Here is a 26,842-nt window from a genome sequence, read left to right as displayed (position 1 = left end):
TTCTTTAGTTATGTCTCAGTCTTGTCCGTGTCTAACAGAATGTTTGAGGTTTCTGGTCACTTATACACAAACTGACATTATAGTTTTAGAATTGCCACTACTTGAATTAGGACTTTTAAATGAAAAATTAAAAATATAGAAATTAATACAGAGTCATAAAGAAGATTACTGAATGATCCAAAATTTTATTGTCCAGAATTCTCTGCTCTTGACAAAATAAAATCAAGAGCCTCTAAGAATAACTTTATTGGAAGTGTCTCCATCAGATACGGAAACAGCATGCTTTAACTAAGCAACTTTCACAGTCACCATAAACCACAAAGATTTTAATATATCTGAGGCTAGGCTTTCAAGTTTACTCTAGAACATATGTGTCTCACTGTCATATGAAGAAACTACATATGAATGAATGTTAAAAGTGTGGAGAAACCAAAAAATTAGTGCTGGAGTCCTATTTCATGCCAGAAGCTTTCAAGAGCAGTCCAGTCACAGTGTCAGCCTAGGATTGATGCACTGAAGTCTCCTGATGTAAGTACATTTTAAAGATGAATAGACATCTTTAAAATTGATTACTTGTTGACAACCTAAAAACATCTATCCTACTAAAACTAAATAAGCACTAAAGTCCCCTCAATTTATAGCTATCTAGAACTGACTTTTCTGATTGAACACAAGTCCTTGCAACTCCTCCTGTCACTTCAAAAAGACGTTAGTTCAAATTTAAAAATTAAAATAAAATAATTTGAAAGACTTAGAAAAAATTTTTTAAAAGGACCAAACTTTTGAAATCTTGTAGCACCGTGCCTCCTCTAATAAACCTCAAACTCCTCTTCTAGAAAAATGGACTGTGGTTCAGAAGCAATTGCTTGACTCCCTCCACCCCTTGTCACCTGTCAGGTGGCTTGCCACCAAAGCCAGCTCCACTATAGGTTTGGCAGAGCAACATTGAGCCAAAATTAATAAACCCCAGCTGGATACAGGTCGACACTACCAGTTTGTGTTTCCCAGGGACCTGGTTTACTATGGAGCCAGATAAGATTTACACGGGCTTATTATCTCCAGCTCTGTGTGACACAAAAGCAGCTGTAGTGATTACAGAGTTGAGATGCTCCTGGAAGGACTTTAGAAACATTCATGCAGCTCTCTGCTTCAGCTAGTATAACTGGCATGAATAATCTGCGACACATGGCTAATTAAGTGCTGACTATATCCTGCTTATGAATGGGTGCACAACCAATATACCTAACGAGGCAGTGCTGAGACAGAAAAATTTAAGAGCTCTAAGCTGAAAAGAAATTCAATCCCTTCTTTTTCTAGGCTGTCAGCAACTTGTTTTGCACAGAAAAACAAGACTGAATCTTGTTATTTAAGGGAAGGTCAGAGAGTCAGATTCACCTTCATGCATGGGATCAAGCATGAAAATCTATGAATCACTTCAGGTCTGTTTTGACCACTTGTCAGTGCTCCACTGGTTTTGGGCTGAGCCTCTCTCATGGTATGAACATGGCTCTGAGGCCTCCATCATACTTAGTTCTAAACAACTTCTGAGTGTTCTTACTTTATGGTATTAATCATTATTTGGAATTGTTCAAACGCTACAGAACTAGTGCTCTAACTTCTGGTTTTAATATTTCCATTGGAAATGAGTAAGTGTAATTGACTTACGTAATGCTTAATGGGAGTTAGCATTACTAAATGCTTACTGACCACCCTGAATATCGTAAACATGAAAAAATAATCTAGAGTTACTTGCCTCACAAATACAGCATATCTATCCCTCCTGTGACAGGTAAATAAAAGTAAGGTAACCATACACTGGATTTGAATAACACCTGAGGGCCACATAACAGAATAGGAATTTATTCATGTTAAAATCACAATAGTTTTAATTCAATCACTGTCTACTTTACACATACATCTGCATCTTCTTAAATGATTTCCCTGGGTGAGATTCACCTCTACACTGCAGACATCAAAATTTAATTCTCAAAATGTTGGTAGGTGTTTAAGGTGACAGTCAGAGAGTAATCTAGCCTGTACAGCTAGGGGAACCTGGAAACTATCTGACTGTCCAGGTGCAGTTCTCCAAGCTCCACTGCCTGTATTGACTCAAATGCTATTGCCTGTAACGGGAGTCCAAATATTCACACCCTAGCACCCACATTTAGGTGCCTTGATCCAGCCCAGTAGATGAAGTAATTGGTGTCATTTTTTGAGCTATTGCCCTACCTTTTTTACTGAAAAGATATTGAAAAGCACAAATTTGAAAGTTTTAGGATATACTCAACCTACTGTGCATACGTGAATTAAAATCTCCCTGATGATGCTCCTTCAAGTTGTATGCAATGGTACAACTATCGTACAAGAACAAAAGTTGCAGAGGAAGAGGGTTAAATAGTGGCACAGTTTCATAAATTTTCATGATTTCTCAGCTTGTGTCAGGGAAGCAGTGATCAACACTGCAAAACAAGGCTAGAAATTACACCTATGTCTTCAACTACATCTACTTACAGGTGCACACACACTTATATGTATTATGTTCCTTTCTTACGCATGCATTTAAAACTTAGTACATTTACTTTCTCATAAATGGGAGAGAAAACATATCAATGTCTCACAATCCACAGCTGGGTTGAAAAATACAGGCTTGTATTCAGAAGGAAAAATTGCAACCCTGAATTTTATCAATACAAGCAAATAAAATACTGTTGCCTTTGGAAGAGTGACACTGACATAAGACTACACTTGCAGTACTAAAAATATTTATTTACTGCTTTTCCTTATGCTTTAGAGAAGTTGTGCCTGAGTACTCAATGCTACTGTGAGGGAAAGCATGACCAGTTTTGTCCTCTAATATTTTTTTACCTTCTCCTGAAGCCTACTGTATCAATGTACTCAGTGGTGCTCTGTTTCCCTTTCTCTGCTCAACTGAGCTAAGCAGGTTCAGGAAGATGTCTGTATCCCAAATTCTGCTATGAAAAGCTTGGGGGCAAACTAAATTGCATTTTCAGGTTGTATTTAGTCTCATCTTTTTGCTACTTATATTTCTTTTTGCCAGTTTTACACCTTCTTCAACTTTCTACAGAGATAAAAATGCAACTAGGAAGAGAATAAAAAGGAAAAGACTCAGTGAAGTGTTTAAAATTACGGAAACTTCGTTAAGAAAAAACGTGACTAAAGGGAAGAGAGAAAGGGGGCAGTGAAACAAATGGCACAGATGTGAGAAAGGCATGTCCATGTACAAGTCTGTGCTGATTAAGCTAATCAGGTTCAGTTAAACCCTTGTACAGGGACTTCTAGGAACTGTGACATATACAAACAAATTAACAATCTCTGTCAGTACTTGGGTCACTATAGCATGAACCAATGTGCTTTTCAGCAAGTATGCAACAAATCACATCAGTGCCCTTTCAGAGAAACTTAGGGGCTTAACTTCACAAGACCAATTAAAATAATCCATACCTATCGTGCTGCACAGCTTAAGATACCTCAAGTTCTTTGGAGACCTAATGCTGGGCTTCTGGGTCTGCTCAGTTGTCACCCTGTCTGTGTTGCACTAATTGCTTGAGATCCTGCCTTTTAGCTAAAGCTGTTTGGGAGATGCAAAACAGGCATAATTCTCCAAAGGAGTCCAATTTGTCAGGCACACATTATTCATGGAAAATTCATGGGATGCTGGGGATCCCACAGGAACTGGAAGTCTGAATTTCAAGGGATCCTGTTCATGATGATATCTGGAGATCCAGGAGTGTTCCTCAGTCACCAGGCAATGGTGACAAGAGGTTAAATATACCTCTTCTAGAAAAGCTGGTCTAGGCAAGTTCCATATGCTGGAGAGGAGCAGGAGGGGGGCTTAGTTCTGCAGGTCAGATCACTTGGTATGGTGATGGGCTGCTGGCATTCTTGAGATATTTCTGCTTCCTATCAAATGAAAATTTTGGGATAATGTAGAAACAGTCTAAGAGCAAGCTCTGAGACCGAGGACATGACTTCAGGCGCCAAGCATCTGTTTCTCAGAGAAGACTGACTGTATCTGTGTTTGTGTAAGAGAGAGCTATCTGGGGTATCCATCCCCTTGTCATCCACTATAAGCTGTTATCATTTCCCCTTGCTTAGATCTCATGCTGGGAGGAAAAAAACCTACCCCACAGATTGAAGGTGTCAGATAATACTTAGCAAATTCTATTCCCAGAGCATTCTAACCTAAACTCCCTTTATTGCCTTTTGCCTTAGAGAACAAACTTTTCTCAAAGCACTCTTTACCACTCCAGTGCACAGGAGGTCATCTGTATTGTGTGACTGTTTGGGAAATTTCAGGCTCCCATCTGAGCGGCTTAATATATTTTCTGATTGCCTGTTAGAGATGACTCACAACATTGTGTAAATCTGGTATTGTTACATGACTTTGTCACTCAAGAACCCAGGAAGGAGCAAGGAAAGCAGCAGTTCAGCTCTGCTCCTGAGTTTCAGCTGTTTGATCAGGCTTCCCTCCTTAAGAATGGTACTTGCAAAGTTTCACAGAAGCTGTTGTTTTTTGTAACTGCAATTGTAAGTCTAGCTCGACCTACCATACCTAAACATATTTTAAAGGAAATGTTCTTAGGACTAAATATATAAATGATTCTTTCTCTTTCTGATCAAGAAGAAATTTTCTACCTATGTAAAGTCAGCTTCAAAATTGTTTGCTATTTAGCTAACGGCATAAACATTCCTTTGGGAGGTCTGAACTAAATGAAGTCACAGATTTCAGAGCTGGAGGTTTAATAATTCCCTCAGCTGCATGCTCAAAGGCACAGGGCCCTCTTGGGCAGAGGCTACACTTTGCCAAATTCATTGAATGAAATCTAAAAAGACCCTGATCCACTCAAACACAGAAACAACTTGTCATTACTTGCACTGTCAATACCTGAAAACATGTGACCTTTGCTGCTGGCAAAGTAACATCTTATAGCCCAGAGGTACATCAGAAGCGCTTAACATAGAGTCAGTCGGACACTAACATTAATCTAGGGCTTGTGGACTTAGGAGAATCACAAATTTTCTTTTATAGCTTGAAGCAGGTCAAACATCTCCCTTAATTGAAACAGTTTTTGAGTTTTCTCTGCAGTTTTAACAGCATATATTATTCTACTGCTCACTAACCCCTTGTTTAGTTTGCTAGGTTCCATAAAATTACACACCACTGAAAAGGCTGCATTTCAGTGATGGGTGAAATGATCCCTCTTGTTTTCTTTATATAGTGAAGTAACAGTGCTACTCGAAAATGTTTTACTTTATTTATACTTACAGGACACGTCTACAAAAAGAAAAAAAGTCAGTGAAACATTAGAGCCAGATATCTCTTATGCTGTTTTTTAGATAGAAGGTGCACTCATTTCAAGTTTGTACTCTAAGACTGATCTATTGAAGTATTTTGCTGCTATTCAATATACTGATCAAGAATGCACATAAACTATTACCCTACATGAAAATTCAACTTGCAAAGTGATGCTTTATTATTCAGCAATATTTGCTTAGTGAAGAGCAAATTTAGAACCAATCCAAGACCAAAAACTGAAGAGAAGTCCTCCAAAGATAGATGTCGTTTTCAGCTGTTATAATGGTGATAACCTAATGAGTAACTCATATAGGACATCTAAAGTTTGGAGCCAGCAAACTTTTTCTACAGGAATATGTCTAATGTAGCCTATACACCTTTAGTAGTAGTGATTTATAAGATAGAAATTATGTTTGTAAACTTGCTTGCAGAAGCTGTATAGCTTTAACAGGGTCGCTGTAACCACCATGAACCACGAAAGGCATGGGACCCTTATGATACTGGGCATACGACAGAGTTGCACATTAATGAATATCCCTGCAAATTTTTCAGAAGTCAGTAGAACAGTAGAGCTGTTCTGCCTTTGATACATTCCTGGAATGAGACAGATCCACTCTGCTCTCTCTCACCACCATTTTTTTCACCTGTAAGTATTGCTGTATTGCCTATTCCAGTTAATATCCTTTGAGTTAATAGTTAGATTTTTGTTAATGTTGTATTTCAGCATCATGCTTCACCTTAACCTCTCTTTATTTTAATCCCAACCTGTGTTGTGTGTGATACAACATTCAGTTTGGAAGAAAAGTCTCAACAGAGATCCAGCAGAAAATTGCCATGCACCTGAGAACCAGACCATGCATTCTGAAGTTGATAGGATAGTAGTTGGTACTAAATAGAAGGAAAATCATGGGGAAAAATAAAAATTACCCCTTCTACCCCAAAATAGTCTCAAAATACATATTTTCTTTTATAAGGTTAAAAATTCATCATGATCCTAATGAATACTTTGAGGCATAAAATACATCCACTATTTTCTGAACACAACAGAATATAATCCATCTGGAATTTTAAGTGTAACTAAGCATCAGGCTGTGCAAACACAGCTGACCACTTCCATGGCATTATGGCCATGGGGATATTTATGAATTTATCTAAATCACAGCTGAAATTCAAAGTCTAAGTTTTCATAGAAAAACTTTTGTTGTCTTATGGTATTCTGGATTATTTAAATACTTCTGCAGAGTTTTAAATATTCAGGAACACACAATGTACATGATGGTTTAATTTGGTACCATTTAAACTATGAAGAGTTGTGGGGAAGGCCTGCTACCTAAAAGAAAAAGTAAATGTGTGTATAAGAATCTAAAAACATAGGTGAAGATTGTTTTCATTTCAGTTACAATTACTGTGTCATCATATCTTTATTTGCTTTCAATTTGTTGCATGGTTGAACATCGTCACTCAGTCATGTCCCTGGCTATTTATAAATATAAAATTAATGACTATACAGACCTGCTTTGTTAATCAGTGTTTATATTTTATTGCTTCGGTCATCTTAACTTACATCTCACAGGATTTCAAAATCCCATAGAAGCTCTGATCACTGAGGGGTCTAAGAATGCCTTCAGTGGGAACTGTCGCGGCCTGTAGCTTCCAGGATCGGTTCCTGGAGACAAATATGCTCACTGTGTGATACATGGCTGATGTGCCATGAAGCCTGGGATTTCTCTGTGGCATTTATGAGCATCCCACTACTGCATTACCCAAGCACTTCACAGTCTTAAACATATCTGTCCTGTGAGGTGGTAAAGCAATGACTGTGGCATTGACTGTAGCACTGTCATACAGGAAGTCTTGCCCAGAACAAGAAGGTGGGACTAGGTTCCTTCAAATACCAGCTTAGCCAACTAACTAGGGCACCAGTTTTCTCACTGCAATGTAGCACCAAAGAAGCTGAGAAGGGGATGACATTTTACTTAGTGAGTCTCGTACATACACCTCTCCCTCCTCTGTACATACTCCTATATATTAAGAACTACAAAACTGGCTGGAAAGCCCTGAATTTTGATTCCACATGAGGAATAAAGTGTGAAACATGTTTGAGTTCTTCCCCAGAAGTAATATCTTCTTTAGGTGAGAGCCTGCACTTCACTTGTACCTGATCTGGTTGCATGTCATGCATGACACAAACCTACTCCACCTACATGTGACACAGATAATAAGCCATTTTCTTCTTCCTTCTGGGAACAGATTGAGGAGGCAATAGGGAAAATGATTACAACTTAAGGCAACAATGAGAAATGCTGCCTTATAGCTGTAAAACTGCAAGGCAACAACAAATGCTGGAAAGTTTTACCGTTAGTGTTTCTTGGCCCCGAGTCAGTAAGCTGCCTCATGGCTATGTCAATAGCACATACACTTCTATAAACACATGTCCAAGTACTGTTCTCACTGCAAGTAGATTTAAGCAGTTGCAGATACATAATTTCTTTCTAGATGTCCAAAAAAGTCCTCTGTGAACAAATGTCAGGCTTACCCATACACCTCACTCAAAAAGCATTTACAGTTTTAATATTACTTTGTCTCACCACTTACATGACATTAGGCAGTTCTGCCTGTTTTGCATAGTTTTGCTTTAACTGTTTTCTTCTTTCATTTTGGTCTTTATATGTAAAGTCACAAAAGAGTTTCCTTTCTAGTATTCTTTTCTTCCTTTCCCTGAATATATCCTGTGATACACTTCCTATGTGAACCTCACGAAGATCAACAAGGCCAAGTGTAAGGTCCTGCATGTGGGTCAAGCACAAATATCGGCTGGGAAGAGAAAGGACTGAGAGCAGCCCTGAGATAAAGCCTTGGGGTGTTGGTTGACAAGAAGCTCAGCGTAATGCAGCACTGTGCACTTACAGCCCAGAAAGTCAGCGGTACCCTGGGCTGCCTCAGAGAGCGGCCAGCAGGTCAAGGGAGGTGATTTCACCCGTCTACTCCACTCTTGTGAGACCCCACTTGGAGTGCTGCATCCAGCTCCTGGGAGTCTCAACACAAGAAGGACATGGAACTGTTGAAGCACATCCACAGGAGGGCCACCAGGATGATGAGGGGGCTGGAGCACCTCTCCTCTGAAGACAGACCAAGACAGTTATGGTTGTTCAACCTGGAGAAGAAAATGCTCCAGGGAGACCTTAGGGCAGCCTTTCAGTACTGAAGAGCAGGAGAGGGACATTTTATAAGGACATGTAGGGATAAGACAAGGGGGAATGGTTTTAAAAGGCAAAAGGATCGATTTAGAGTAGATATTAGGAAGAAATTCTTCCCTATGAGGGTGGTGAGGCACTAGCACAGGTCACCCAGAGAAGCGGTGGATGCCCCATCCCTTGAAAGAGTTCAAGGCTAGCTTGGATGGGGCATTGAGCAACCTGGTCTAGTGGAAGGTGACCCTGCCCGCGGTGGGGATTTGGATCTAGATGATCTTTAAGGTGCCTTCGAATCCAAACCATTCTATGACTAGGATTCTATAATAAGTAAAATACAAATGATTTTGTAGGCCTAATTTGTATTTTTGCAAGAAAAACATTGAGATACTCCTGGATCAAGTTACTGGAAGTAGAAGTGTATAGCTGAAAAAAAATCACAGTTCTTAAATGTTTATCTGAAGGGAGATATTTGGGAGGGCTAGAGGAAATAATGACACATACAATTCTTCTACAAAATCCACCTTAAAAACATTTCTTACATGAAATATTAGAAGTATTTTTATCAGACGATGAATGTCTTATTTTGATGCCCTTGCATGGTTATATTTCTCCAGTATGTAATGACTGATACTGGACAGGAAGGAAGTGACTTGGCTCTTACAGGAAAAAAAATCACCACCTAAATGTAGGAAAAAGTTCATAAATACTTCCAGAGATCAGTAATTTGACAGCTTGATCTTGAAATCCTAAGAGTAAACTTAGACATAGGTTCCTGCCTTCATTTTGGTGCAGGTTGGAAAGGAAGCTGTTTGGATCTCTTTTACTCTTGCCCGTGTCTCTTTTCCAGAGCACACTCTGAGCACACTGCCCACCAAACTGCTGACCGCCTGCTCCTCATTAAGGCATGTGGTGCAGAGAAACAAGCCAGTAAGAAAACCAATGAAGCAACATAATCAGCAGCTGAGAACCCCTTCCCACTAAGTAGCAGGAGGAAACGAAGGAGAAAAACCTCATCCTTTCCCTTTGCAGCTCTACTGGTGTGAACTAATTTAATAGGGATGAGCAGCCACAAAGGCAAACAAGTTAAGTGACATGTGGTAGGTTACAGATCTACTAAAAGCGAAGCCAAGAATCTTCATTTTCACAGCTTCTAAGGGGAAAACTCTGAGATCACAGACTATCTACTGTATTGACAGTCTGTAAAAAAACACCCTCTAGATCTTAATCAACAGTGTATATAGAGCAACATGGAAAAGGCTTATGTGTGAGAGTGTGATGGGAAAGAAAACCAAATGGAAAAGGCACTTGTTTACCAGGTCAGATCAGAAATGTGATGTAGGCAAGAAAGTCACAAAACGGAGAGGAAATGAAGGGGCAAATTAGTGTATTCTTCTAATACCTAATTTTATCAGCTGTAACTATTGTAGATAGAAATAAATCACCCTAATGCCTTTAGGGGGAACCGCCCCCCTTATCTTTCAGCTAATAATCCCCCTTCTACATAACCCACTTTTCCTAACTTAGAAGCTTGACAACTTGAGAGGAAAAAGAGTTGAGAATGAATCAGCTTTCTTTGCAAAAGTGGAGTATACTACTCAGAGAGCTAAAGTTATTGATAGCAAAGATCACTCACAGGGGATGCAGAAGCAAATAACTTCCTGGCATGCTTGTTGGCAGATAATCTTTCTGTGGGTGCATGTCTTAACTTGTATATGCATGCAACATAGAGAGGTACCTCTGTGTTAGAGGACTTTACCTACGGAACTTCCCTACTTTTGATAGGTATTTCCTTGTGACATTTAGCAGAAGTGAAAGAAAAAACCTCTAGACAAGGAGATGGAGACACTTGACAAGATCCTGGCTAGGGAAAAGCTGCCTGATTCAGATTCAGCACAACTTGGCTGCATCCTGTGTAGACAAATAACAACAATGAAATATCACAGCACAGAAAAAGGAACCCTACAAAAAGACTGTAGCTCTGCTGTACGCCTGCTAGCAGGACTCTCAGCAATACCTTGCTAATAGGCCAGTGACCGTGCCCTCAGTGTGCACACAGTAAAATGAAGGGTGGTGCAGTGAACTGCAAGAAAATTTTACATGCTCTAAAGCTCTGTGTGTCTGTTCCTCAGCTTCCCAGCCTCTCCTAACAAACTACTGACTGTTGGGATTTTTCTGAGTTATTCTGTGAGACCCATCTGACCATCTACCCAGGTTTCTCTTGGAGACACCGCTGGTCAGCACAGTACTCTTGGCCTCAAGCAGACTCACTCTCCTAAGTCCTGTAACAGGCAAGCCTCTCCAGCTCTCTTTTCAAGATCATACTCATTTCAGATGAACTGAAATGGGTTTTTCAACCTCTTACACTTCCCAAAAATAAACTGGGAGCCCTACACATATATTTGGAACTGGGACTGGGATACATGTGTGGGCAGTAATGAAAATACATTTCTAAAAGATCTGACCCTCAGGGTTCAGTTGTATTCAATTTAACTGAAGTTGGCTCCTGGAAAGTCAGCGGATAATGTGCCAGGAAAGTCTTTGCACTGAAAGTGTCATTAATATATTATATACATAAGAGACATGATTTTTAAGCTTCAGGTCAAAAAGTTGCCTTTGCATTTTTCTTGGAACTCTCCAACTACTTTATCCATGGTGCAAGTGATAACACTTTATTTCATAATAAATATTCTGAAGGCATTCCTAATACTGACAAATATGAATTACATTTATGTACATTCACAGTTATAGGTTCATTGTATGAGGTACTATGACCCCAAATCTGTAGAGAAAAGGTATGTTTATAAACTTTTCTTGTAAAATCTCTCTAGAACAGTAGATAATGTAGTCAATGAACAGAGAACCGCTAAAGTTTCACATCAGATAAACAATGTTCAAGCTTTAAAAAAAATAAAAATTAACCTTTGGATCTGCAAAAATTGCTTGGAATTCTTCCAATATAACGTCCTTCTTAAGACTATTTGGGCTTCTTGCCTTTGGTAGACTGGGAACATGACCAAAATGATCACTTTTCATTTCACTGAGTAGGACTGAAAGGTATGGCAAATAATAATCTGATCCATTCTCTTCATCAGAATCAAGAGCACTCATCTATATGATATTATTTCATAACTTCCACTTCTGTGGAAATCTGTGGCATTCATTTTCTTGGCCCTAGTCTGGTTAACCTCTTCAAGAGCAACCTAGGACAATTATAGATAAATATATAGATAAGCGTAGTAAAAATTTAGATAAAGCTGGGAGAGAAAATTAAGATGGAAATTAAGTTAATGACTGGATCACTGGTATAGGACAGCCTGGGTATTGTGATATGCTGCATGCAAGAAAATAATATGTGCTTTATATGGGACCAATATGCAGCCACACATCTGGAGGGAAAATAAAGCGGATTGAATAATCTTATGTTAATTCTAGTAATTATGAACCATTATCTGAAGATTAGAAATTTAGATATTTTGTTAATTAAAATAAACTATGAGCTAACATGTCAGAGAGTAACTGGTTCCAAGAAAATTCCATACAAAGACTTGCATGTGAAATAAACTTGATGTATACCAGCTGTCTTTCACTGCTAGTAATGTCTTAATTTTAAGTCCAAATTTACCTCTGCCACACATATACCTGCTATTAAATCACATGCATTTGCAAATTGTTTAACCAGAAATACTTTATGTAAATGAGGTGACAGAAAATAATACAGTTGAGGGAAAAAATGAATCTCAGAGCACTTCAAACTTCCTGCTCTGTATTCTGTCATGTGGCTTTATATTTTTATTTGTTAAGCTGAGATGTATGATTTGATACTCAGTCTATTGCCATAATTCCCACATCACGAGGTCACCACACAACTTGCTATGAGCCCCTAAAAGTCAGCCAGACTTTGAAAGCACATAACTACCACAGATATTTTGGAATTGCTTTGGCAGACAGCTTGCATAATGATTTTTCTTTACCATGACCAGCTGCATACAGCAAGATTAGGTTCCAGTTTTCATAACCGTCATGTTCACATAAACAAGGGAAAACTCCAAACCATTACTTTTCCCTTAATGTATATCTTTCCCTACAGGAAAACTGCACTTTTATCTTGACATAACTGAAGCCTACTAAATATTCCTTTTCGTAAACTCAAGACAGGCATACATTTTTTCACAGGATATTATTCAATAACCATGAAACACAGAATTCCTGGATGTCTTAAAAAATAGAAAGTTAATAGTAGCAAACTTCAGATAGAAAACCTATCTGTGTAATCATTTACTGGCTTCCTAAAATGTGAAGGGTCCTTGGGTTAGTCTTGAGCCTTTAAAGTTTGGCAGAATAGAACCTCCAAAAGATTTACTACAGCTTAATTATTGACCTGACATAATACTTAAACTATGTCACACAAGCTGATGGCTTATTTGGTTTAATTAATTACTGACTACACATTTTATTTTTATACCTTTGAAAATTTCCTGAAGTTAATGTGCCTTGGTTAATTTTCGTAGCATTGGATAGAAGTCTGTATGTCTTGCTCAGTGGATTTATTATGGGCAAAACCTGCAAAAAGGGGAGAACACATTAATACTTACAATTACTAGGAATCACACAGTTGTAACACAAGCTCTGTTCATACTGGATTTAGAATTTTTTTGCAAAACTTAACTTATTAATTCCGATTTACTTTGCTGAATCACTCTGCAGAACCAAGTTTATCAACATGTAATTACCTTGCTTGCAAGTTAGCTTGTTGCTATAGCTAAAATAATAGAAACTTAGAGCCTTAATATACCCAGATTCTAATGAACAGTTCAAATATCTAGATGTCCATCAATAAGTTTTATAACTTGTCGGGATGTTTTCTGAGAATATTTGTAATATTTTAATTGAAATTTCAGTTTTGGAGTTACTTGTCTTAGCTTTCATAATTGTTCACTTGTTCTTTACTAAAATGAGATAATATTAAAATCATACATAAATTAGCACAAACTATTCTATTTTGTCTTTAGGCATCTGAAAGGTAGCTACCAGTATCTGCTTTATTAATCTAAATTCCCTGCTCATCTTCTTCCTTTGATAAAAACCAACTGGTTAATATCTACTTTCTCAGCTTCTGAACTGAGCTATTATTAAGATTCCAGATTCCATAGGTGACATCCAGATAGATGACAGAAAAAAAGGGCTTTGCTTCATTTATTTTCACGAACACAGGAAATATTTTGTTGACACGAGCCATAGTTTCAGCCTCAGCTAGTCACAAGCTTCTGACAGAAGAAACACCACCTTCCCCCACCGTCCCGGCCACAAGTCTCCCCCGCATGTGTCAGCACACCCATTCCTGGGCCTGAGGAGAGCCAGGTGAAAGAACTAATCTGTCCAAGTACTAATTGTGCCAGCCAAAACCACTAGCGCAAACCAGCAAGCAAGATTAGTTTTCAGTGATCAGCTCTTTCACTTGGCTGCCTGTGTTGTCACACCAGTTCCAGTGCTGTCACAAGAAAGGAGGAGAACCAGGAGTCACCACACCAGAAGTCAACATGTGCAGCTTGAAGCCTCACCTTGAACACGTGGGCACTAAAACCACCAGACAGTGCTTTCCTGCCTAAAAGTCAGCCCATCTGTTAAAAGGGCATCTCTCTAGACTTTCGCTTCCTGTGCTGTGAAGTCTCTTTGTCTGTCAGTCTGTCTGCTCCCCTTCTCCAGGATCTCTCTCTCCATCTGGTGCACCACCCTTCTGGAAGAACAGCCAGACCCTGGCTGCCCAATGCTGGTGCACTCTTGAACAGCTCAGAAGGCTGGCTTTGGTTTTGGAACAGTCATTCTTTACTGTTTCTTACAGCTGTTTTTAAGGGCAGTGGCAGGGAAGTCTATCTCTTTTGAGGCTGATGAGTGCAGTTAGATTCTTCATTTGAGAACTCTGAAAGGTCAAACTGAACCTTATTAGGAAAGCTCTGGTGACTTGCACAGACACCAGCAATGCGAACAATGAACACAGATGGGGAGCATTATTTCATTCACAGCTGGGTACCTGGGACCAAAAAAAAAAACAAACCCAGGAAAACTGGGGCATTTATAGCTCCCAGGGAATGGAGGGGGAGGAAAAAAAGAGAATGAACTCTCCCTTCAATAAACCCAAGCTGGAGATAGTATAAATCAAAACTGAGGAACCTGAAATACATACAAGCCTAATATGCTGCTAAATGAAATGTAACCTTTTCTTCTCTAAGGCAGAACAGGTTAATACAGTGGCATAAACAGTGGATTCATTGTCTCAGTTAATTGGAAAGGATTGTGAATTTTAAATCATCAGTTTTTAGGCAGCCAAGATTGTGAAGGTCTGAATAAGCTTAAATCAAAAGCTGCCAGTATTTGGGAACTTAACAAATTACCTCATGGTTATTAGTATGCCATAAATAAGTACCTGCAGTATTATGGTCCTCTAAATCTTACCTTTTTCTTATGCAAGAAAGAAATATTATCATTATTTTTCCACTCAGTTCAGTCTTTTTTTTCTGTAATAAATAAACCAATAGAAAATTATAACAATTTCTAAGCAACAAATGTAATAACAACTTGAAAAAAAAAAAAAACCCCAAACAAATCACTTTATCAATACATTACTTCTAGGAGTAAATTCCAGCACAATAAGAAAAACATTGCCTACAGTAATGTTTTTTTGAGCTGTCCCATAAACTTCACTGGGACCATTGTCTCAAATTACAGCAGGGAGCAGTTACAGCAAAGTACATTGGTACTGCAATTTTCTGCATTTATCAACAATTCTTTTTCTTATTTAATTATTTTCTTGAGAAGATAATACTGACAAGTATATAGTATCTACAGAGGGCAATAGCTCTCTAAAGCTGCTTCTGCAGGTGCAAAGCAGGAATCCAGAAAGACTTATTTAGATTCCAGCCAGTAAGTTCAGTTAAGCCTGCTTCCTAATAAATCAAAATACAAACCAATGTGCTATTAGGTTTTCAGTTTGGTAGTGGCCGTGAAAACCAATAGGTTTTCTGCAATTTCACCTTGAAAATTTAAGCTCAGAATCTATACTGAACACTCTTAATGTTTAAAAAATACATAGGCATGAAATAACTTGAGAAGTGAAAATTAATATTATTGTATTACCTAATAAGTGGCTTTGGATCTCTTTATTGAAAGATTTGTTTGTCCAGCTTTTAATAATGTATTATTTTTGTTGTTTGATTTCCAATTTTTTTAGCAGGACAGTCTAGGATAATCAGACTGATGGGTTTCTTCGACATTGTCACTAGCTACTATTGAACCTTTCTGCTCACCATTGATGTCTTATAAAGTTATGGGCAACTAACGAAGACTTGTCTTTCTCTCTGGATATCCTCAGCACTCTTGGGCATGTATATTTGCTTGGGCCAAGAGGTTAGGAATTTTAAAAAGGCACTCTCATAGTGAATGATCCTCAAAACAACTTGTTTGTCCCAATGGCCAGATAAGCTCTCCTCTGACCACACCATAGGAGCCAGCAATGCTCTGCCGACCTTCTGAGTGCCGTAACTATTAGGTGACCAGTGCTAGGGATGGGTGAGTGCACCAGAGCCCTTCCCACAGAAGCTGGGTGAATGAACAGTAGTGTTAGAACAATTCTGTTCCCCCAGCAAAATCTGTGATATAATGAAAGGCCAAGAAGTCAAAAAAGGCATGTTTTTCCCACTTACTTTATTAGCTAGATCAAGCCTCATGATGCAAGGAAATATCAGCCATCAGCTACAGTACGAGAGAATGTGAAAGAAGGATAGGTACGCAAACACTACAAGATGATTAACCATGTTATTCCTTCAGTTCTAAACCATTAATGAAGTCTGCTCTGTTTTGTTACTGTTGCTTGTTGTAGTTACGTGGAGGGGTGGGCTGTGATGCATAAGGCCAGATTTTTAGCCTTAGTAATGTGAGTGCAAATCCCACTGAAAGGGTGACTGCATGTAAGTACCAAAGGATGAATTTTGGCCCTTAAATTGCTATTAAAAGGAGTATTTTTTCCCTATTATTGTTGTTGTTATGGGAAACAAATTGGACAAAGAATTTTTTGAAGGAAAGGGTTTTCTAATGGCCAAGAATGTAAGAGCAAAGACAATAAAGAAAACAAATTATTAAGATGAAACTAAGCTAATGAAGAAAACAATGGTTAGAATAGCAAATTAAGCACAGGGAAGATGCTTAAAAAAACATCCTCACATCATTCGTGTTCACAGTCAGTAAACTCACTGCATGTGGACAAGAAAATCTCTTTTTTTCACTTGTAAAAATATCTCCCTCTTTCACTGAGAGAGATAGATGATTTTTTGTAATATTTTTGTTTTGCTCACTACTGCACTGAAGATGCTAATTTCAAGCACATGATAAGACAAAAGCAAGAATCACCTAATTGCACCATCTGGGGTGAAACATTGACTTTAGGAATCTCTTTATCTACCCATACAAAAGAATAAGAATATCAGATGATGAAACAGAGTGATGATGAAATAAGCCCTTGAATGACATATAGAAGAAGAATTCAACAGCACTGGAATCAACAGGAATCTTTCCATTTACCTTAACAGGCACTGAACAAGTCCATATAGAGCAGAAAAATACGTATGGAGATGGTAAAAGTTTCCAGATCCCTGTTTTCCACATTCATGAGCATATGAAAATATAATGCTTTGCTATAGGTGCACAAAAGAGTTCATTATGACTTAACTTTTGAGAGGATGTTATACCATAATTTTATTATTTGGAAAAGGGATTCATTCTTTGCTTTAAACACTGCTGTGTTTAAAGAAATTGCATTAGAATTTTAATTTTTTATTTTCTTACTTTTCTTCCTGAGGTTTCTGTGCACCATTTAGTATCAAAATTCTTAACACAGCCTTAGCCAGAAACCTTGTCACAACACACTTCCAAACTGTGGTACAGATGGAAACTTAACAGCATCCCAGGATGAGAAAGGCTTACAGCACACTGTAATACATAAAATTATTATTTATTGTTTCTGCCTTGGAACAGCAGGAGTTTAGATACTGCCAGATGGCATATTGTTTGGGAATTTGGGGGAATGTAAATGCATGTGTGACACTGAGAAAAATCCTCCCTGTATAACATAGATAACCCACAAAACATAGGAGAGGTTACTGTGTGCAGGACTTTTTCCATACCTGGGACATATTGGTGATAAAAAGTTTTCCAAATCATTCCAGAAGTGGTAATACATGGTTGTTACCATCTCCTGGGGCTGGAATCATCTTGTTTAATTTCACAAAAGAAACACTGTCACAAAGCCTCCAAGGAAGACCTGAGGGACTGCAGAGAGTGGTGTGGGTGATTCACTTCATCTCAGACAGACCTAAATTTACGTACTCAGTTTCATGCCAGAAGGGAGGTCTTTCAGAAAACAGGAAAATACCAGACCTACATCTTCCTACAGACTCAGCCAGAGACATGTTCATTACTTCCTCAGACCTATGATGTACAAAGACGGTCCTTATGCAGCAGCTTCCTATTTCACTCAGAAACAACTTTATTCCAGTGGACAGCCGTGTGCATTTCCATATGTAAAAATATTCTATGCATAAGTTAGAAGAGCAAGATGATTGCAAAAGTAACTCACTGAAAGCAGAATGAGCTGGAAAATATTTTGGTGGCGGACGTCACAATTGCCAATAAATGGACAGCAGAATCCGATTCCAGTTATCCAATACTTTTTTTGCTGGACCATCTACACGATTGCAGAGCAGCCTGAGGGACCACAATTTATGCAAGCATTGAATTTTTTTCTGGCTTTGTCTTTCTCATTGTCTTCAGCAGGCAGCAGGAAGTATTTCTGGGTAAGGGTATACCCTAGTATTTCTCAGAACTGCAATCCATTATTGACATTTAAGGGACCTTCAGTGTACACAGAGCTCTTCCACTGCCTGGCACTGTTATCAGGCCATCTGCCTTGCTCGTAATAGATTGAGAAGATAGAGTAGTAAAAAGGCACCAAATGTCAGCAACTTATGAACCTTACTGACTTCAGCACTTGTTCAGCAGTATTGCCATAACAATGGAAACATCTATTGTTTAAAAAAAATGGATCAGCCTATGAAGATCAGTATTCTATTTCTATATGCAAAACTGTGACAGTTATAACTGATCTCACATGCTTTTAGATATTCATAACTCAGTAGGATTATCTCAGCAGACTAATTTATAAGCAGCTTTGATCACTTACTGCTAAAGATGACCTGCTATCAACATACTGGATATAAAAGGAGCAATTCGGCATCAGTCATTAAATGACCCCTGACCCCCATTTCTAGGTGAGAAGGTGCAGAAGAAAACTACTCGCTGTCACCTTTTTGAAGAGTAAATACTGCTTTTAACAGCCATGAGCAACCCCCTTAAATTAAATGAAATTAAGCTACGTAAGTATTTTTTTCTCCTGAAAGAAAAGACTCTGATAATTTAATTTTTCATTATTTTGGTGGATATGACTAAAAATTACTGTAGCAGCTGAACGTCTGGAAAAACTTGGTAGCCTGATGCAGGAATCTATTTTGCTACACTATGAAGAAATGCTGGCTACAGGATTCAAGCCTGTTTCCCAGTGCTTTGCTAGCTAGCTGGTGACAAAACTAGAGGCAACTCTTAACTTCAAAAGAACAAAGGAAAAATTCTGCTTTCTAGCATAACTGTAGAAAATGAAGCTAAAAATTTGAACACCAAGAGAATTAAAGTAAAAATACAATAAAGCCAGCATAGTAGGCAATAGAAATACAATAATCACTCTAAAATAATAGAAAAATATTCAATTCAATATAACTTTATTACTTTACATGCAACTTGTGTTTTTTCCTACTTTAATATAATATGAGGGGTTACGGCGTTGTTGGATAAGGGAAGAGCAATTGATGTCATCTACCTGAATTTGTGCAAAGCATTTGACAATGTCTCCTTGTCTACAAACTGGAACGTGTGGATTTGATAGATGGAAAACTTGGCTGGGTGGTCGCACTCAAAGGGTTGGCAGGTCAGTGGTTCATTGTCCAAGCGGAGAGTAGTGAAAAGTGGTGCCCCTCAGGGGTCGGTATTGAGACTGGCACAGTTTAACATCTTTGTTGGTGACATGGACAGTAGGATTGAGTGCACCCTCAGCAAGTTTGCCTAGAACACCAAGCTGTGGGGTGCAGCTGACACCCTGAGGTGGGGATGCCATCCAGTGGCACCTTGAGAGGCGGGTCCATGCAAAACTCATGAAGCTCAACAAGGCCAAATAAGGAGTGCTGCATGTCGAGTGAGGCAATCCTGGGCACAAGCACAGGCTGAGCAGAGAAGGAATTGAGCACAGCCCTGGGTAGAAGGAATTGGGGGTGTTGGTTGACAAGAAGCTCAACATGACCCAGGAATGTGTGCCTGCAGCCCAGAAAGCCAACTGTGTTGTGAGGAGCCAATTCAGTTTGAATTCAGTCATTTTAGTTTGCCTCACCTCTGGTTGTCGGGGTTGTCAGAGGCATCTGGGGGGAGGGAGCGTACACCTGCCGCTGGCAGGAGGCAGCCAGGAGTGGGGGAAAGCCTCGTCTCTGGGGAGACTTCGCCTGGCAACACCCCCTACAAGGCAGGCAGCAGGAGACACAGCGGAGGGGCTGCTCCGATCAGGCCGTGAAAAGGTCTCCATCAATGGACGGCACAGGAAGGCTGGATGGGGCCAATGGTTCCCTGTTAGCGGGCGGACTTTGGGAGGGGCCGCGGGGTATAAAAACTCCATCAGGACTTGTGGCAGCTTGCTGCTGTTTGCTGCTCCTGCTTGTTCTGTACTTTGCTCTGGTCCTAGCCTGCCTTCTGGCTCTCCTACCCTCATTGGTTCGGCCTCGCACCTGTCCTGCCTTCCTGTGCCCCTGACTGCCGCCTTGCCACTTCGCCCCGCCTCCTTGCTTGGGCTGCCTGCTTCCAACCCTGCCTTGCCGATCACTGCCCGTCCTGCCGCCCCGATCCAGCCGGTCGCCACGACCCTGCCCAGGGTCCCGGTCCTCCCGTCCTCCCGCCCACTCACCGCGTGCCCGGTGCCGTCGCCGCGGGAGCCGCGCCCCTCCGGGAGCCGCACAGGCTCGGTCAGAGCCAGCCCGGCCCCAGGCAGACAGCGAGCACAGCCCCCGCCGCCTGGACACCGACAGCACTGCCCTGACTCGCTGGTGGCAACGCCGTCTCTTGCTTTCTGTCCCTTCTCCCTCTCTCTTTCCTCTCACCCCTCCCTTTTCCATTTTCCTTTCTTCTTTTCTGTCTCTTCTAGCCCTCTTTCACTCGGGCAACTCCTTTTCCTTCTCCTTTTTGTTATCAATAAACAGTTCTCAGTGACAACGTTTGTCTTGTTTGGCTTAATTTTTGTTCCGGACCATCTGCTTTTAAAAAAGAACTCCTCACAGTTCCTCACAGTGGAACACGACATGTATCCTGGGCTGCATCAAAAGAAATGTGTCCAGCAGGTCAGGGGAGGTGATTCTTCGCCTCTACTTCCCCTTTGCTCTCATGAGAGCCCACCTGGAGTGCTCCACTGAGCTTTGGGACTCCCAACACAAGAAGGATTGAACTGTTGGAACACATCCAGAGAAGGGCCACCAAGATTATTAGAGGGCTGGAGCACCTCTCCTCTGAAGACAGGCTGGGAGAGCTGTGGTTGTTCACCCTGCAGAAGAGAAGGTTCTGAAATGACCTTAGAGAAGCCATTCAATACTGAAAGGGCCCTACATAATGCTGGCAAGGGACATTTTAAAAGGGCATGTAGGGACAGGACGAGGAGTGGTGGCTTCAAGCTGAAAGAGGGCGTGTTTAGATTAGGTATTAGAAAGAATTTCTGTATTGTGAGGGTGGTGAAGCCCTGGCACAGGCTGCTCAGAGAAGCTGTGGATGCCCCATCCCTGGCAATGTTCAGTGCCAGGTTGGATGGGGGCCTAGGCAACCTGGTCTAGTGGAAGGTGTTCCCCGCCCATGGCAGAGAGTTTGAAACTAGATGATCTATAAGGTCCCTTCCAACCCAAACCATTCTATGCATCTATGATTGCTTTTATTTGGCAAGTGTACTAATAATAGAACTGCAGATTTTGGGGATATTCCTGTTATCATCATTCCAGTAGGATCAATCACTGAGGAAAGGGGAAACAAGTATGTGTCATCTTAGAAACACCAGAAAGGCAGCAGAATCTCCTTGACATAGACTTCTACACAACTATTATAATTTTTCAGGGTGTAAAGCATTCTCAGGTTTCTGGTATGCAATTTTGAGGGCAGAAAACTATTAATTTGCATTTGAAGGGATGTCTATCTCAGTTTAGGTATTTGGAAGACCTGGCAGCCACAAAATAGGCTTAAAATGTTAACTGATACTCAAAATACCTGAAGGGGGAGGTGAAGCAGGAAATTTCTTAGATGTGACTTGATGAGGGTTAATGAGCCCCCAGTTACATGTGTACTTTTTTAGTTGATAAAATATCAGCATCTTCCTCTGTGTAACTGCTCTGGCAGATTTTTCAGCAGCAAAACCCAACTTTTTGTTTAGCAGGAAACACAAACTACTGACAAGGCTGTTTCAAACAGAAAAATAACTCGGGGGTCTAATAAAGCAGACTTTTCCTATATTTCAGTACTTAAAATGACAAAGTCAGTGTGACTTGAAACTTGACCACTCTTTATCGCCTTCTGAACATAAAGAACAATGTCACTACAATCAATGAGTCAAAAAGCAAGGTGACCTTAATTTAAAAATTGAAGGAGCAATTTAGGAAAGTGAAACATGAAGGCAAGGAAGGAGGAAAATAAACCCACTTGCTGGAAATTTGCCTCTCTGATTTGGAGAATGCACAAGTTTGCTAGAAAAAGACAGAAAATAAAAGACAGAAAATAAAAGTAATAAATCTTTTGTGTTAGCTTGTTAATGTCTGTGCTTTTTAAAATTTTTATTAGCTTTTTTTTTTTTTTTTAAAGAAATGTGGAACCATTCCATGGACACAACTGAGCTCTGCCTTCTGTTAAGGGTTGCAGCACCACTGAAGTTTGAAATAATTTAAGCAGTTCTGTTGTGCTTTCAATTCCCCCCACCTTCTTTCTTTCTTTCAGTGGATTGAAATGTGACCAAATAGCAGCATGACTGTGAATGGAACAGATAATTCTCACACAGCATTCTTCTCAGTGCTTTGGGGAAAATGCACACATACAAGCACATTTTCTCATGTCTGATTCAAGATGTGAAAGAAAAAAAAAAGGGAAAAATCTATGAGTTTTTTTTCTGAAACTGGAAACACACTTTGAAACTCTCCTATGATTTGTTTTGTTTAGGCTAATTATGACTTCTGCTTTATGTTGCCACAATAGACACTGAACATTTGCAATATATTTACTGAGGTTAAAGGAATTATGGGATGAATTTGTATCTATTACACCCCTAGCCTTAAGCAACACTGCTCTAGTAATCAGAATGGGAATATATTTTTGTAAGTCAAAAAGGTGACTTATCAGTGTAACCAGACATTTTGCATTCTCAATACATTACATAATAAAGAGTGCTAGCAAATTTTGTTCCTCAGGAAAAAAATACTCTTTTGTTGAAATGTTGCTATATTGGCAGAGCTGGATTAAAGATGGAGGCAAAAGAACTCATGGATTGGCTGGGAAGTATAGCTCACACTGCCTCTCTCATGTGTGTGCAATTTGTTTATTTTTGTGTCCTTATAATGAACTTAAAAAATGGGAAATTCCTGAATTAATGTATGTCCAAAAGAGTGAAAGCTACATTATATATTCTAACGCTAGAGATACAGGGATTTACTTCTGTTGCTGTGCCTCCCACGTGCACACACACCGAAAAAACATTTGCTTTCCATATTAAAACACGATGGTCAAACTAGTTCTTACTAAGACCATTTTTTCCACATCCTACTCAAAAAATATAAATTAGATAAGAGTCAAGCTTCAGCTACATTGTCTCCTCTCCCAAGAAATAGTTTTTTCTTGAACGTCTATGTATCTTTTGAGTTTCTCCAGCAATAGGAAGGGCTGTGAAAGCTCTTAGCTATAAAAACTACTTTAGATCTTAAAAATTCACATCTACTTTCTTTCATGCAGATTTTCTATTGTATATTGTTAACTTTTCCTGAGGCCTACAGCCAGAAAACTGGTATTAGCATTTTTCCCTTAATATCATGGCATACAGGATAACACCAGCGAAACTCAAAGCTCTGATGTATAACTTTGGAAATTTGTATGCTATTAAATGAATAAATTAGTTCTTTCAACTCTTCCATTTTCTATATCCCTATCTCTGGGCAAGTGTACTAACCCTCTAACAGAGTCAGAGGAATAGGAGGTCTATCCCGATGGGAGAGCTCCCTAGTGCTTCTTGTTCATAGCTTGGCATATAAACTACCATTTTAAAATACTTCAATGTGCATCAAGATGCAGAGTGGCTGAGGAGATGCCATGGAGCACATTCATCTTTGTTTACAATGGAACTTCTAATTTCCAGGACATTAATGGAGCAAGAACTGGGAGGGCAGATTCTGAAATCTCCCTGATGCATCAGAGATCATGGATCAGTGCAGAATTAAGATCTGTGTTGAGGCTACAAGCTAGAAGTGAGGAGTCTAAGACAGTATTTCAGACCCATCATCTTGCTGAGCAAAGAGTAGACCTAACTTGCTAGTGAGAAGGACACTTTTGCCTTGTCAGAACTTGTGTGTCTAAATTATCCTGCTCAGGATTAGACAACGCATTCTCTTCAGGAAGTTATAGGAGGAGCTCAACCCTTGTATGGTCAAAGCTTTTGTGGTGCAAAGAACACTGCTAAAGAAATTAGAAACATCCTTCAGATGAGAGTGGTCACATGTGTCTCTTCTACAGGAGTACCCTTACCACACGCCTGCGGGGCTCCAGTGTCACATTTATTTGAGGAATGCTGAGCCAGTTTCAATACATCTGTACAAGCGAGTTTGCACTGGTGCAAAAAGTCAATAAATGCCACTGTAGACAAGCTGTGAGTTTCAGAGACATTTACAGGTTTGTGGTGATGACTGCTATTACATTACGGTTACCTATGAGCAGTTACAAAAGAAAGGGTAGTGAAGAAGCATGGATAAAAACTGAGTAAGACCGTGCTTGCTAGCAACTCAATTCAGCAAAAAAGTCAAAAATAGCAGGACAGTAGCCAGGTTTAAGAAGTAAATGTTGCTCAAGTTTAGGTTATTTTGAGTCTTTAATACTAAACCTTATAAACAAGTCTCATAAATAAGTATTCCCCTTTACCACAACCCTATACAGAACCATGGAATTTTCTTTCACTTTCCTCACACTGTGAAACTCTGACAAAGTTGGCTCAGATGTGGACTGAGCTTCAGGAAACATTTATTCCCCTGTAGATATTCAAGAAATGGATGAATGGTGCAGGTGGTCACATCACTTACATAATGGATGAGTCAATAGTTGATCTTCTCTTACGCGCCAAACAAACTTCTTAATAAAAAAGTGTTTCAGATATTTTGTCTTATACCTATAACAGGAGAAATTGAAATTGTGTTTCCTAGAATACTACCAGAGGTTAGTAGTGTTCTTAATTAGATGCCTAGCATTGAATGAATTGAATGTTCAGTGATATTCACAAAGTAGTTAAGCTCAGGGAGCAGGAAGCTTTTTAAGGGGGCAGGTATGAGCAAACTCAGGTAGAAATCACACTAAAATTACACCAAATATTCTCTAAACTAGGGTGGCTTTGGATTTTGTATGTTTTAAGTTGATAAAATTCAGCTCTGTTGGTTAACTCTTTATCTGTCTACAAACAGAATTTTAAAATAACTTCATAGGGACAGTACATGCATTAATAGGATATGCATATTGGACTGAAATTAGATTGTTATAATTGTCAGTTCTAAAGCTACAGAGACATATAAGAAGCACCACCATGGAGAATCAACAATGAAGTTATGGGATGAAGCTCCAGCTACATGAAGATGAGGGAAGGCAACATTGCTGAAAAGCAGCAAGATATTCAGGGGAAATAATATCACTGCTATCAATGATAATAAGGCCTCCAGACTGTGGGGTGGGGTGCAGTTGTTTGAAATTGATCTCTGTCAGAACTCCAAAAGTTGATGTAAAGTGTTCCCCAACTTCTGTAGAAGGCAATAAAAATCCATACTGACAATAAAACCTAAACTTTTACTAAAAGTAAAAATCTTGCTTAGTTTTAGTTTATATGTTTTAATTAGAAGTCTTCAACATTGTTTAGTTGGACTGCACTGCAAACCACTGAATCTGAGATACTCTTTGAAGGTGATCTTCTTAAAGATGTCTAATGTGACAGACCTGGCCAAAAACAGGAAGAGAACCTTCTCATGTGAATGTATTTTGGAGAAATATTTCTTCTGCAGTTCACTGTGACTGGAAGACCTCTTTAAAGGCAAGCTAAGAACAACTGCATATATCACAAACAAACTATAAGCTGGAATGAATTGCTTTAGTATACTGCTGTTTATAAATACCGAGTTTACTCAAAGACACTGAGAATTCAGGATGAAAATCAAGAATAAAATTTAATTTAAAGTAAGATAATGAAAACAAAAAGTTGAGGGCAAGTGTTTCAAGCAAGATAAGCAACAGTCATTAAGTTAGAGAATGACACTGAATTGGAGATAGCAATAGATCTCTTCAAGACAGGACTGATAGAAGGACCTAGGTGGACTGGAACAACGGGCCATCAGGATCCTGATGGAATTCAGCAAGGACAGACATTAAGTCCCTTTGCTCAGAGCTCATTAAATGGCACCTATGCTCAATTTTTGGGCCTATAGTACAAAACCAGCTATGATGAACTGGAGCAAGACCAGTGGAGGCCTATAAAGATGTTTTAGGGCTGGAGCATTTGCTCTGCAGAGAGAACCTGCGGTTGTTCCTCCTGGAGATGAGCTGGACATGGGGGGGCTTCAGAGCAGCTGCCCAGAGCCTGTAATTAGGTTATAAAAAGAGAGAGCCAGGCTCTCTCAGGAGTCAGCGGTGCATGTCAGGAGTTCAAGAGATAACAGGCATAGGCTGAAACAAAAGAAAGTCAAACTGGATATAAATCAAAGCAAGCTTCTTTCCTGAGACAAAGTTAAACAGCAGAAGTTTCCCAAGACACTCTGCACTCAATGTCTTCTGGGGATTTTCAAGATGTGACTGGATAAAGTCCTGAGCAACTGGATCTGATCTCATAGCCTAGTTTTATTACCACCTGGGACCTCCCAAGGTCCTTTCCAACCTGAATCTTCCAGTGATCATTCTGCAAGTAAATGAAATGTTAAATATATTTGTGAAGGGC

The 26,842-nt window shown here is 39.5% G+C and overlaps 1 protein-coding gene across 11 annotated transcripts in view; it reads right to left on the bottom strand.

The window, feature by feature from the left end:
* Nucleotides 1-26,842, bottom strand: part of SULF1 (sulfatase 1) — a 124,759-nt gene that overhangs the window by 85,544 nt on the left and 12,373 nt on the right. For 8 of the 11 annotated variants that reach the window (XM_032127193.1, XM_032127259.1, XM_032127226.1 and 5 more), the window contains one exon: nt 12,974-13,071. The exons of 2 other annotated variants lie outside the window; for them this stretch is intronic. The gene's annotated coding sequence lies outside the window, so the exon portion shown is untranslated. Of the gene's footprint in view, nt 1-12,973; nt 13,072-14,961; nt 15,001-26,842 lie in introns of those variants that run through there. One more of the 11 variants, XM_032127242.1, reaches the window with a different exon arrangement.

The sequence above is a fragment of the Corvus moneduloides genome, chromosome 1 (assembly GCF_009650955.1).
Source record: "Corvus moneduloides isolate bCorMon1 chromosome 1, bCorMon1.pri, whole genome shotgun sequence".
NCBI lineage: Eukaryota > Metazoa > Chordata > Aves > Passeriformes > Corvidae > Corvus > Corvus moneduloides.
Note: the sequence above shows the minus strand (reverse complement) of the source record. Positions and strands in the feature narration are given on the sequence as shown.